The 9,281-nt window shown below is 45.3% G+C and overlaps 1 pseudogene; it reads left to right on the forward strand.

Moving 5' to 3' along the window:
- Positions 1–2,489: 2,489 nt before the first annotated feature.
- On the forward strand, positions 2,490–3,581 carry LOC149333054 (uncharacterized; annotated as a pseudogene).
- Positions 3,582–9,281: the final 5,700 nt, after the last annotated feature.

Here is a 9,281-nt window from a genome sequence, read left to right on the forward strand (position 1 = left end):
GCCACCAAACCGACGAAGAAATATTTCAACTTTAACAGCAATTGGCGCATTTTCTGGGCTTTGTCCGGGCTTTGTTGGCTGCCTGGATTCTGTAGCGTCGAGATAATTTCAGTCGGGTTTTTCTTTCTGGTTAATGCGTTGTGCGTTAAGGCAGAGAACATAAAAGTATTGTTAATGAAAAAATTTATTCATTAAATTTCGAGCCCCTGCACACTGTCAATAGAAGAGCTCGTTTGAGTTTCGCTTATGTTACGTCGACAAAATATTTTTCCAGCCACGTTGTCTTAGTGGAAATGACGTTCAGATGGTCAGCTCAGTTTGGCGGGATCGAATACCGGGCCCGGAGGCCGCATTTTTATTTTACTGCACATGTTCGCCCTTTCCCATGAATCACAGGAAACGCTACACCCTCCTTTTATTAATGAATGCTAGCAGGGCTCGATGCTGAGGCACTTGTGTACGCATGCTCGTATCTGGCGGGTGGCTTGGGTGGCAGACAAGTTAGCTAAACTGGGCGAGTTGGAGCATTTGCATTTTCCGAAACGTAGCGGGAAAATATGAGGACACAGAAGAAGGCAGATACACGACACGAGTGCACCTTCTATCTTTGCTCTGTGGTCTCGCCTGAATAATGTTCTCTTTGGGAAATTTCCCGCTTTTCAGGGCATCAGATAAGTAAATTTTATAAAAAGGAAATTTTTGTTGAAGTTGGAGGATTTTTCACATACATTATCGTCTCGCTTATGCTAAGGTGACGCCGTTTCCGAAATGCTTCAGACGAAAGCGTCTGAAATAGCGGTGATGGATCAAGCTGGCGGATTTTAAGTTACAGAATGAAGCACATCTCTGAAAAGCTCCTGAACAAGAAACTATGATGCTTCCTATTAGGTGCAACACGCATACAGTCTACGCGTTGCAAAAAAAGGACGCGCGCAAACAGGGCAATTCCTTTTCCTTACCTTCTATTTTATTCACTTCCAGTAAGAAGAAACATTTTCGTTGCTTATTCTAGCTTACTACTGTGAGTAAAATTTTTAAACTCTCGTCTATAATTCGCTTCGTAAGTTCTGTTTTTATTTAACGTAGAAAAAAAAACTGTAATATTTGTCTCCTTCCCGAAGGAGCGAAAAAATGAAAGCCATAGCTCGGGTGCCACCTCTTCTTCAAGCTCTCCATTGTAGTCTCCTCTAAAAACCTCTGCACTATCGAATATTCCTAGGATAACAACAATACAGAAGGTCCATTTAATGCAGAGGATGTCCCCATATAGGTATCACGTGGAAAATGAGTGAGTAGTGGTAATTGTTATAGACACAGAAATTGCTGACCAATCCCCTTTCCACCTCTATTACCGACAGATGGACCTTTGGTGTGCAAGATCTGAGGAGAAACGAAACAACGATCATGAACATCTTTTGGATCACCGTTGCCTTACATTATTAGAAATTCAAAGGGCGGTGCTAAAAAATGAACGCGCGACTTCCTGGCTGCTGCATGGATGCTTTCGTGCGTTATGGGCGTTGCCGGCGATAAACGATTTCCCGCTGCACCTGTGGGCAGCTGCTGCAAACGCTGATGAGGGATTTCAGTGTCTCGTAATGGCGACTATATAAAGGCTTAGGCGAAATCTTCTTGACTCGCATCGAGAAGTCGGAGTGAGAGCAGAGGCTACTTCAGGTGTTGCGATGCACATGGGGAGCATAATGCTAGAACTAATATTCTGTAACATTTTCCGGGAAACAACCTCAATGGCAGTGTTTGGATCACCAGCAACTAAGCTCCAAAATTGAAGAAAGCACTTGAGCTGTGCCTTAAGGGAAGGAAACGAAAGAGTTAAAGGGTTAATAACCATATAAGCGGAATTTTGCATTTTTTACTTTGCGCTGATAGATCCCTATTTTTAGACTTGATGTTTATTTGTGAGGCAGTCGCGGAATATTGAAAGGTACTGCTACAGAAATATTGAAGTTAAAATGTCCATTCTTTCGGTGCGTGCCACATTCTTTGCTTTAAATTTTGTCCATCGCTTGCATAGGGTAGTTAAGAGCTACATATAAAAACAGTGGGTCACATTACTGAAGACCTCAGAAACGTTTATGACTTTTTACGAGGACTGGTTTTGTTAGTGTGTGATATGTGCTATTGGTCGACTTGGGACAAATGTCAAAAGTATGTAGCGACGTAGAACATGCGGCAACATGAGGCTGTCACCACACCGGTAGAAAAACGTAAATACTGATGGGGACACGAAGAGTATGCCGATGACGACGAAAAGGAGGACCAAAAGAAAAAGAATGACTGTGACTATGCTGAGGGAGAACAAGAAGAAGACTCTCAAAGAAGAATTTCCTTGTTTATTCCAATACACCTTGCCCAATCCCCACCTGTTGGTATGAGCCATTCTTAAGAGGACGCAGAAGAAGAAGAACGACAGCGTGGGTATGTGTCATGTTTACTGAGGAGAAGAACAAGAAGAATAACGGAACAAGATGGGCACCGTAGCTGAGGCAGCACTTAGCTGCCTGCCGGTGGTACGCGCCGTACTCGAGCGGCTGCCCGTCGAGGACCTGTTCAGCTGCGCTCGCTACACCGAGCTCTGGGAACTGGCCGCCGTCGAGCAGCTCAACGAGAAACTTAGCTTCTTCGTCCTGCTCCAGGATGATTTCGGCCATCCGTCGTCGGACCGGGCGCTCTCCTAGGAACTGCGGTGGCGCCTCTGCCTCGCACACAGGGCGCGTCGGCGACCGGCGTCGGCGATCGTTTTCTACGCCGACAAGAAGTACGAAGCAGTCAGCGTTGCTTCGCGTTTTCCGGACGACACAAGTGTCGTTCAGATCTACGTCTCATGTCCCGTATCGCTGCAGCGAAGAGGTGTCCGGGAACGACGGGCTGCTGGTCTTTGCTTACTGGTGCTTTTCGAGCGGCGCCCCGGTACTTAACTGCGCTCCGAGTGTCTGCCGGGCGTCCCACGTTGGTCAAGACCCGGTCTACCAGCCATGGCAGACGATCTGCCCAACGCCAGGCGTAGGCGCTATCGCTTGACCAGAAAGGTAACGTACCGCCACCGGAAGACTGGACAGCCTGCCCGCTTCGCCCTCTACGCCAGCATTGCCTTCAGCCGTGCGACCTTCCGGAGACCACCCAGCCTCTATCACGTAGCCAGCTGCGTGCTGTGGACGACGGACCTCAAAGTGCTCAAGCATCCGCCGTTAGATCAGTTCGGTCCCACTGTATGCTGGGGCACCATGCTTTTCGGCGAGAAAACAAGGGCAACTTCAATAAAGTACCGTGGATCTGCGACAGATCTTCAATTGCGCAATCACTTGAACCATCTACAGAGAGACTTCGGTGACGTCGAGGAGGCTTTGGTACTCTTTTTCCAAGAAGACACACTCAGCATACCCGCGGCCGAAGCAATTGTGGCTGCATTTATTGCCGCAGCGGTCGTGGTGGGGACGGCAGTAGATTCCTTAGCTTTGGCCGTGAATCCTGAGGCATTTAACTTGGAGCCCCGCGAAGAGAACAAGTATACAAATTTTCTTGACAGACCTGTCGTCGTCGCCGTCTATGGTGCTAATTAAACCTTTAATTAAAAGTGGTCGAAATCTTATTCATATGCGGTGCAGCTTGGCTTAGCTTGATGTTTTATCGGCATGTAGGCACTTTGTCTGAGAATGAGAAGCGCTTGAGCATTCCTGTCATGTTATTGTGGTTACGGTGTGGTTCCCGCAGGACAAGGTTCTTCTTCATATTACGGGATGCGTGCCGTGAGTGGTACCTGGCTGTTTGGGCCTGCTGAAAACGAGCACGAACCGACTTCTCCAGGAAGCATGTGGTTCTAAAATATTCCTGAGGGAGTCTAAAAAAATGGCCGGCTGTTCAGTTTGCGAAGCTTGAAGTGTTCTGCAAAACAGTTGTTCACTGTTGGACACTACCGCAACGTACTTGAAAATGCGTATAAGGTGTTCACTGGCCCGTGCAGCCAGTTATGCGTGTCAACATTTCAACGTCACTGCCAATTCGCCGCTGTACCCCGGCGGCCTACGCTCCACTGTCGCGTGTGTGCAGCAATGTTCTCAACGCCAACGCGTTTAGCTCTAGTGAGGACGCCGAGAATAATGGATTTTTACTGCAGGCTCTCAAAGAGATGTAATCTAAGGATGCAGTTTGGCAAAAAAAAAGAAACACGTTTTTCAGCCACGGCAATTTTTAATTTAAGAAGACCCAAAATTTACACGAAGCGAAGCTTTTATAAACTGCGCTATGAAAATTTTTACTACGAAGTCTCAGGCACACGTTTAGTAGTGGCATCTGATGCTTCGCATTAAATGCTTCGCTCCTTAATTTCGAAATAGAAATCAAAATGAAATTTTAAGCGCTTTAATTTAAACTCCTAATCAACAGAAACCACCACGAAAAAGTTGCCTCATAATGTTGCTATCCAATTCTTAGCACGTAGATTTTTTATGCACGTTGTGCTATGCCTCATAGCGCAGGATATGTCATGTTTTCTGCTTTGTAAGCGGTAGAAGTGGTTTGGTTTTCCGGAGCAAGGAATACACATACGGTTTTAGTACTTTAAAAAGAAAGAGCGCAAAATTGTGCTTCGTGTCCAGTATGCAGCTTATCAATGGCAAACGTCTGGCGACAATCAAGTGGCCCTTGCGATATTGAAAATGATGAAAATAGGAGGAGTTAAGAGTAGCCCAGTTGAAACAAACAAACAAAAATGTAAATTGCACTTGTAAATGCACTGCGCCAGTTAAATCACTTGGTGAATGCACGCGGAAAGAAAGGTACAGAAAAGTTATCAAAGAGCCCCAACAAGATTCAGTGCGTGTTTCACCTAAGATTTCACATGATTTTTATAAATAGTGCTTTTCAGTTGGGAGAGCGCTTTTTCGGCTTACCATAGTCATTGGTGTAGCACATCAGAATGCAGCTAAGATGTGTTAATTAGCAGGCTGCTTAAATTATTATGAATCGTTAAGTTTCTAACTATTACTGTGAGGTATCTTAATATTTAGAGGCGTGTAGCCCATCGTAAGTAATATTTATATCAGTATTTAGAATCTCGAAAACACTGTTATCATCGGCGAAGTAGCCCAACAAGTTTTGGCTATTTCGACAAGTCAAATGCACTGGAGAGATTGCTTTGCCTGAAAACTCCTCGAAAGCGCACGTATTTTCCCGTGATGAAGCCGAAAGAGCAGTTTTATTGTACAGCGTGAACAAGATACTCGTGGCGCACCACGAAAAGCCATAAAAAAAATTTCTTTATGCGCATTCCCCGTCGAACAATTATAACTTAGAAAAAGGACATATGCGTCGACTAGCACAAAGGTCCGCATGTCGTTACTATTGCTTGCGAAAATTTAGGACCATAGCATAATTAATTATTCCCCTTTCGCGGTAGGCAAAAACTGAGCGAAACAAGCTCAGGCATGGCTTTTGTTTCAGACTCACACTATAACGCTGAAGTAATTTCTCAGCGGCGACCCACATGACGCCGGCAGCGCTTTTCTGCATTAATCTCGCATATTGTAGCTGTCGAAAGACCGCTGGGTAATAAATGACGCTGTCAGTACGAGACAGCGAATGTAAAAAACCTTCGTGAAACAACAGCGCTGCTTGCTTTTGGTGTCGCCCGTGTCAGGCACATGTAAGGACGCAGTATGCCTGGTTCCAGTTAAACGGTATCGACCCGACAGCTTTGCCCCTCGACGGTCTATCACTTTGCCGGCTATGGTTTCGATTGTTTTCGGAGGGTGCCATGCGCTCACATTTCAGCAAAGATATTGCGTGGAGAATATTGATTAAGTTCACAGCAGTTCCTTTCTGAAAACGGAATTGTCAAATTAAGAATCGTAGAAAAAGGCTGCGTATTACGCCGTCCCTTTGCTCGCACAAGCGCGTTTATAGATAGGCTCCCTTAGGGTTGAGCCAAGCGAAGAGCTGGGCATTCAATTCCTTTCTACTGAGGACGCCAGGAAATTTTTTTTCTTGCTCTCATAGCCTTCCAAGAGCTTTCTGATCGTTATGAAAAGTGTACTTTCGCTGACAGGTCACGCATTCATTGCGGCTGGACGATATTGCCGAAAAAGGTGAAGCAAGACTGTTGAGTTTGGAAAAGTGTACAGAGTCCGGAAGGAAAAATATATGTGGGACCTTTATCTCTGCAAGCGAGACAAAAAGACAGGGTGCGCTATTGAGTAAGGAAAGGCACGGTAATTACCTTCTTCACCGTTGACGCATGAGGCACACAGTGGGGGAATGAATAAGGAAAGTGAAAGGGAGAGATAACGAGGCAGAAGGGCGTGCATGCATAATCGATGGCTTCCTTGGGAGGGCTCTTGGTGATTATTAGCAGCGATTATGCCGTTAGCAGTGATGATAAATTAAGGCACCATAAATGCTGTCTTTGCTGCGATATCATATGACGCCCTGGCTTAACTTACACCGCAGTACTTTAATAGCTTTCGGGTCACGAAACTTCCGCAAAAGGCTATGGGAGACCATTGCAAGCTTCCAGAAGTGGGCACACCGCGGCGCTAGCGATTGCGAAAGGGCCAGCTTGGCAGGGCCCGGTGTTGATCGAGAAAGGAAGGTAGTTCAGTTTAGTCTTCTATAAATCACAATACAGTTCATATTTCCCACATGGTGTGCAATGCCGAATACAAACGAGCGGCCGTGACAACGGTGGGGCCACATGACCGCAAAGGTGCCTCGAGGAATGTGCGCACGAGATCGTTTCATACTTGTTGTATCGTAGTAATGATAATTAGCAGTAAAACAGTACACGTAGCATACGGTTGAGCCGATCTGTATTCTGCTACTTCGTCGTCTTCTCTACTCCCGTGCGCGCGAGTGCGAGCAGCGCACTTGCCACACTTCATCTTTATCACATTTCCGCCGCACTTAAAAAAACTAAATGTCTAGCCGATGTCATAGTCTTTGAACCATGCGGGCCGCTTCTTTTTGCGAGTACTTCGGCGAGGCGGCGCAGGAAGTGAAGCCGCAGTTGCCGCTGTGGTATTGCAGCAGCAGGTTGTGACGGTTGACTTTGGCACTTGCAGCAATGGACCTGAGGTGGTGTTTGTCTCGATCCGCGCTCGCATCCCACACGATGTACTGGAGCGTCCTCCTCAGCCAATTCCCTGGCTTCACGGGAAGCTTGCTCGCACTGTCGAGCAAGGAGCACGGCGCGCGACAGAGTCAAGGAGGAGCCTTCCATGAGTAGGCGCTCACGCAGATGGCAACTCGAGGTGTTCTCCACCAGCTGGTCCCTGATCATATCGTCCGCCATGGTCCCTAACCCGCAGTCGCCGACAAGGCTGCGAAGGCTGCCACACTTCATCTTTATCACAATACTGTACATGTCTCAATCAATAAATCAAGTCCGAAAAATAAAAACTTTCGCGCGCGGCTTTTGTAGACGCTTTTTAGGACGCGCACTGCACACATCAATACACCTATATGGGAGTTGAAAGAGAGTAAGCTGCCCTCTAGCGCCCACGCTTTTATGAAAGGGTGTATGATGGGCGATAACGTATTCTTTTTTTGACTCATTTCTGTTTATAGTGTACGCCAGTTCTCACACGCAGTTTCCTAGCCGCAATGCCCTCGCGCACACAACCACGGCTTCTCACAACTTATGGAGGTGTGATGTTGAAGAGTCCCTTGTGGATTTCAGGCGCCATTTTATTAGTTCTGGGGAATACTGACGTATGCGCTTATGCCTAGCAATATTCATTATAGTTGGGAAAATATTTGTTCGTATTAGGCGTCGAACATGCTCTTACTGCCATTCTTCTCGTGGCTATCAACAGATTTGAGAATCACGCGAGGAAATCTACATACGTGCTTCTTGTAGAATTTGCATCACTATGGAGAAGCTGCGCATATTATCAGTGACATACTACATTATTCAACTGGGAATAAACATGCACCTTAACTTGTCTAATCTCAGCAATTTTTTTAGGGTACCGCACCACGCAGTCCGTCGTCTGAACGTGTTTAGGGTGGGTGCCATGGAAAACCGCAAGAGATTAACCGACGCGATGCTGCCATGAAACAGTGCTGTCGCTTACAATACCTCCCCATTTATTTTATTTATTTACAGATACTGCAATCCACAAGGGATTTTCGTAGGGTGGGAATATAACGCAAACGTAATCAAAGGCAACACAACAACATTAATACAAACGATGGAAAAATGTAAACATCCCACGTGTTTTGTTTAATCTAAAAACATTTTTATCTCTATTCTCACTATGGTTGTCGTGATAGCAAGTTTCTTACTGGGGCAAATCATACACAATTTTATTACGTCAATTTTAAGTGGCTTAGGAACAGTGGGGAGAGTTCAACAGCTCTGGTGGTGTTTTATTGCAAGCAACAGAGTTGAAGCTGCGCGACTTTTATAAGAGGTGTTTCACCTAATATGTTCAGAATTTTTAAAAACAGACATTTGATCTTATAATAGCGTTTTTTTCGGCATAGCATTATCAGTGGTGCAGTGCATCAGAATACGCTTTAGAGAGAGGTTCCGCCTAGTAGACTGCCTAACTAACGTTGAATAGTTTATTTAAGTGTACAATTATTCTCATTTCTTGAGAGGCGTGTAGCTTACCCTAAATAATATTCATTTAAGTTCTTAATTTCGCTAACGCACTTACCCTCGGTGCTCTTGCCCAACAAATTTTACTTACATGGCGTCAAATAAAAGCACTTTCTAGTAGCTTGCCGGCAAAGCAAACTTCGAGTGCCCGTAACTCGAAATATTGAACATTTGCTCGGCCATCGCATCGAGACTAACTGCGTTTTCAAAATTTTGAAAACTAACATTGGTATTATTTACGGTGGTCAGCACGCCTGTTAATAAGCAAGGTGATAACAGCAATAGTTGAAAAGCTGCCTATTCAAAGTTGTTAAACGGACTACTAGTTAGCTCTTCTGAGCTTTATTCTGATATGCTACACCACCCTCCCTCCATGCTTAGGCGAGAAAGGCGGTCCTCTAAATAAAAAAGTCTATTTAAAAAAATAGTTCTAGAACCACTGAAGTGAAACACCCTGCGCACCGACTATAAGCAACCTGTATTGAATATTTGCAACCCTTGCTATTTGTGCACAGAAACGTATCCCTATAGTGCGAAAAAAACCTCTATTAGAAGCGTACATGCACGCTAGGTTTTGGCACATTTTTTATTACGAAATATCTCCTCAGTGGATGTGTGCTCTGAGCAATGCATTGTACTAAAACTTTTGGTCATTTTTATA

This window comes from Amblyomma mixtum, chromosome 8 (genome assembly GCF_055824585.1).
Source record: "Amblyomma mixtum isolate Tamu chromosome 8, ASM5582458v1, whole genome shotgun sequence".
Classification (NCBI taxonomy): Eukaryota; Metazoa; Arthropoda; class Arachnida; order Ixodida; family Ixodidae; genus Amblyomma; species Amblyomma mixtum.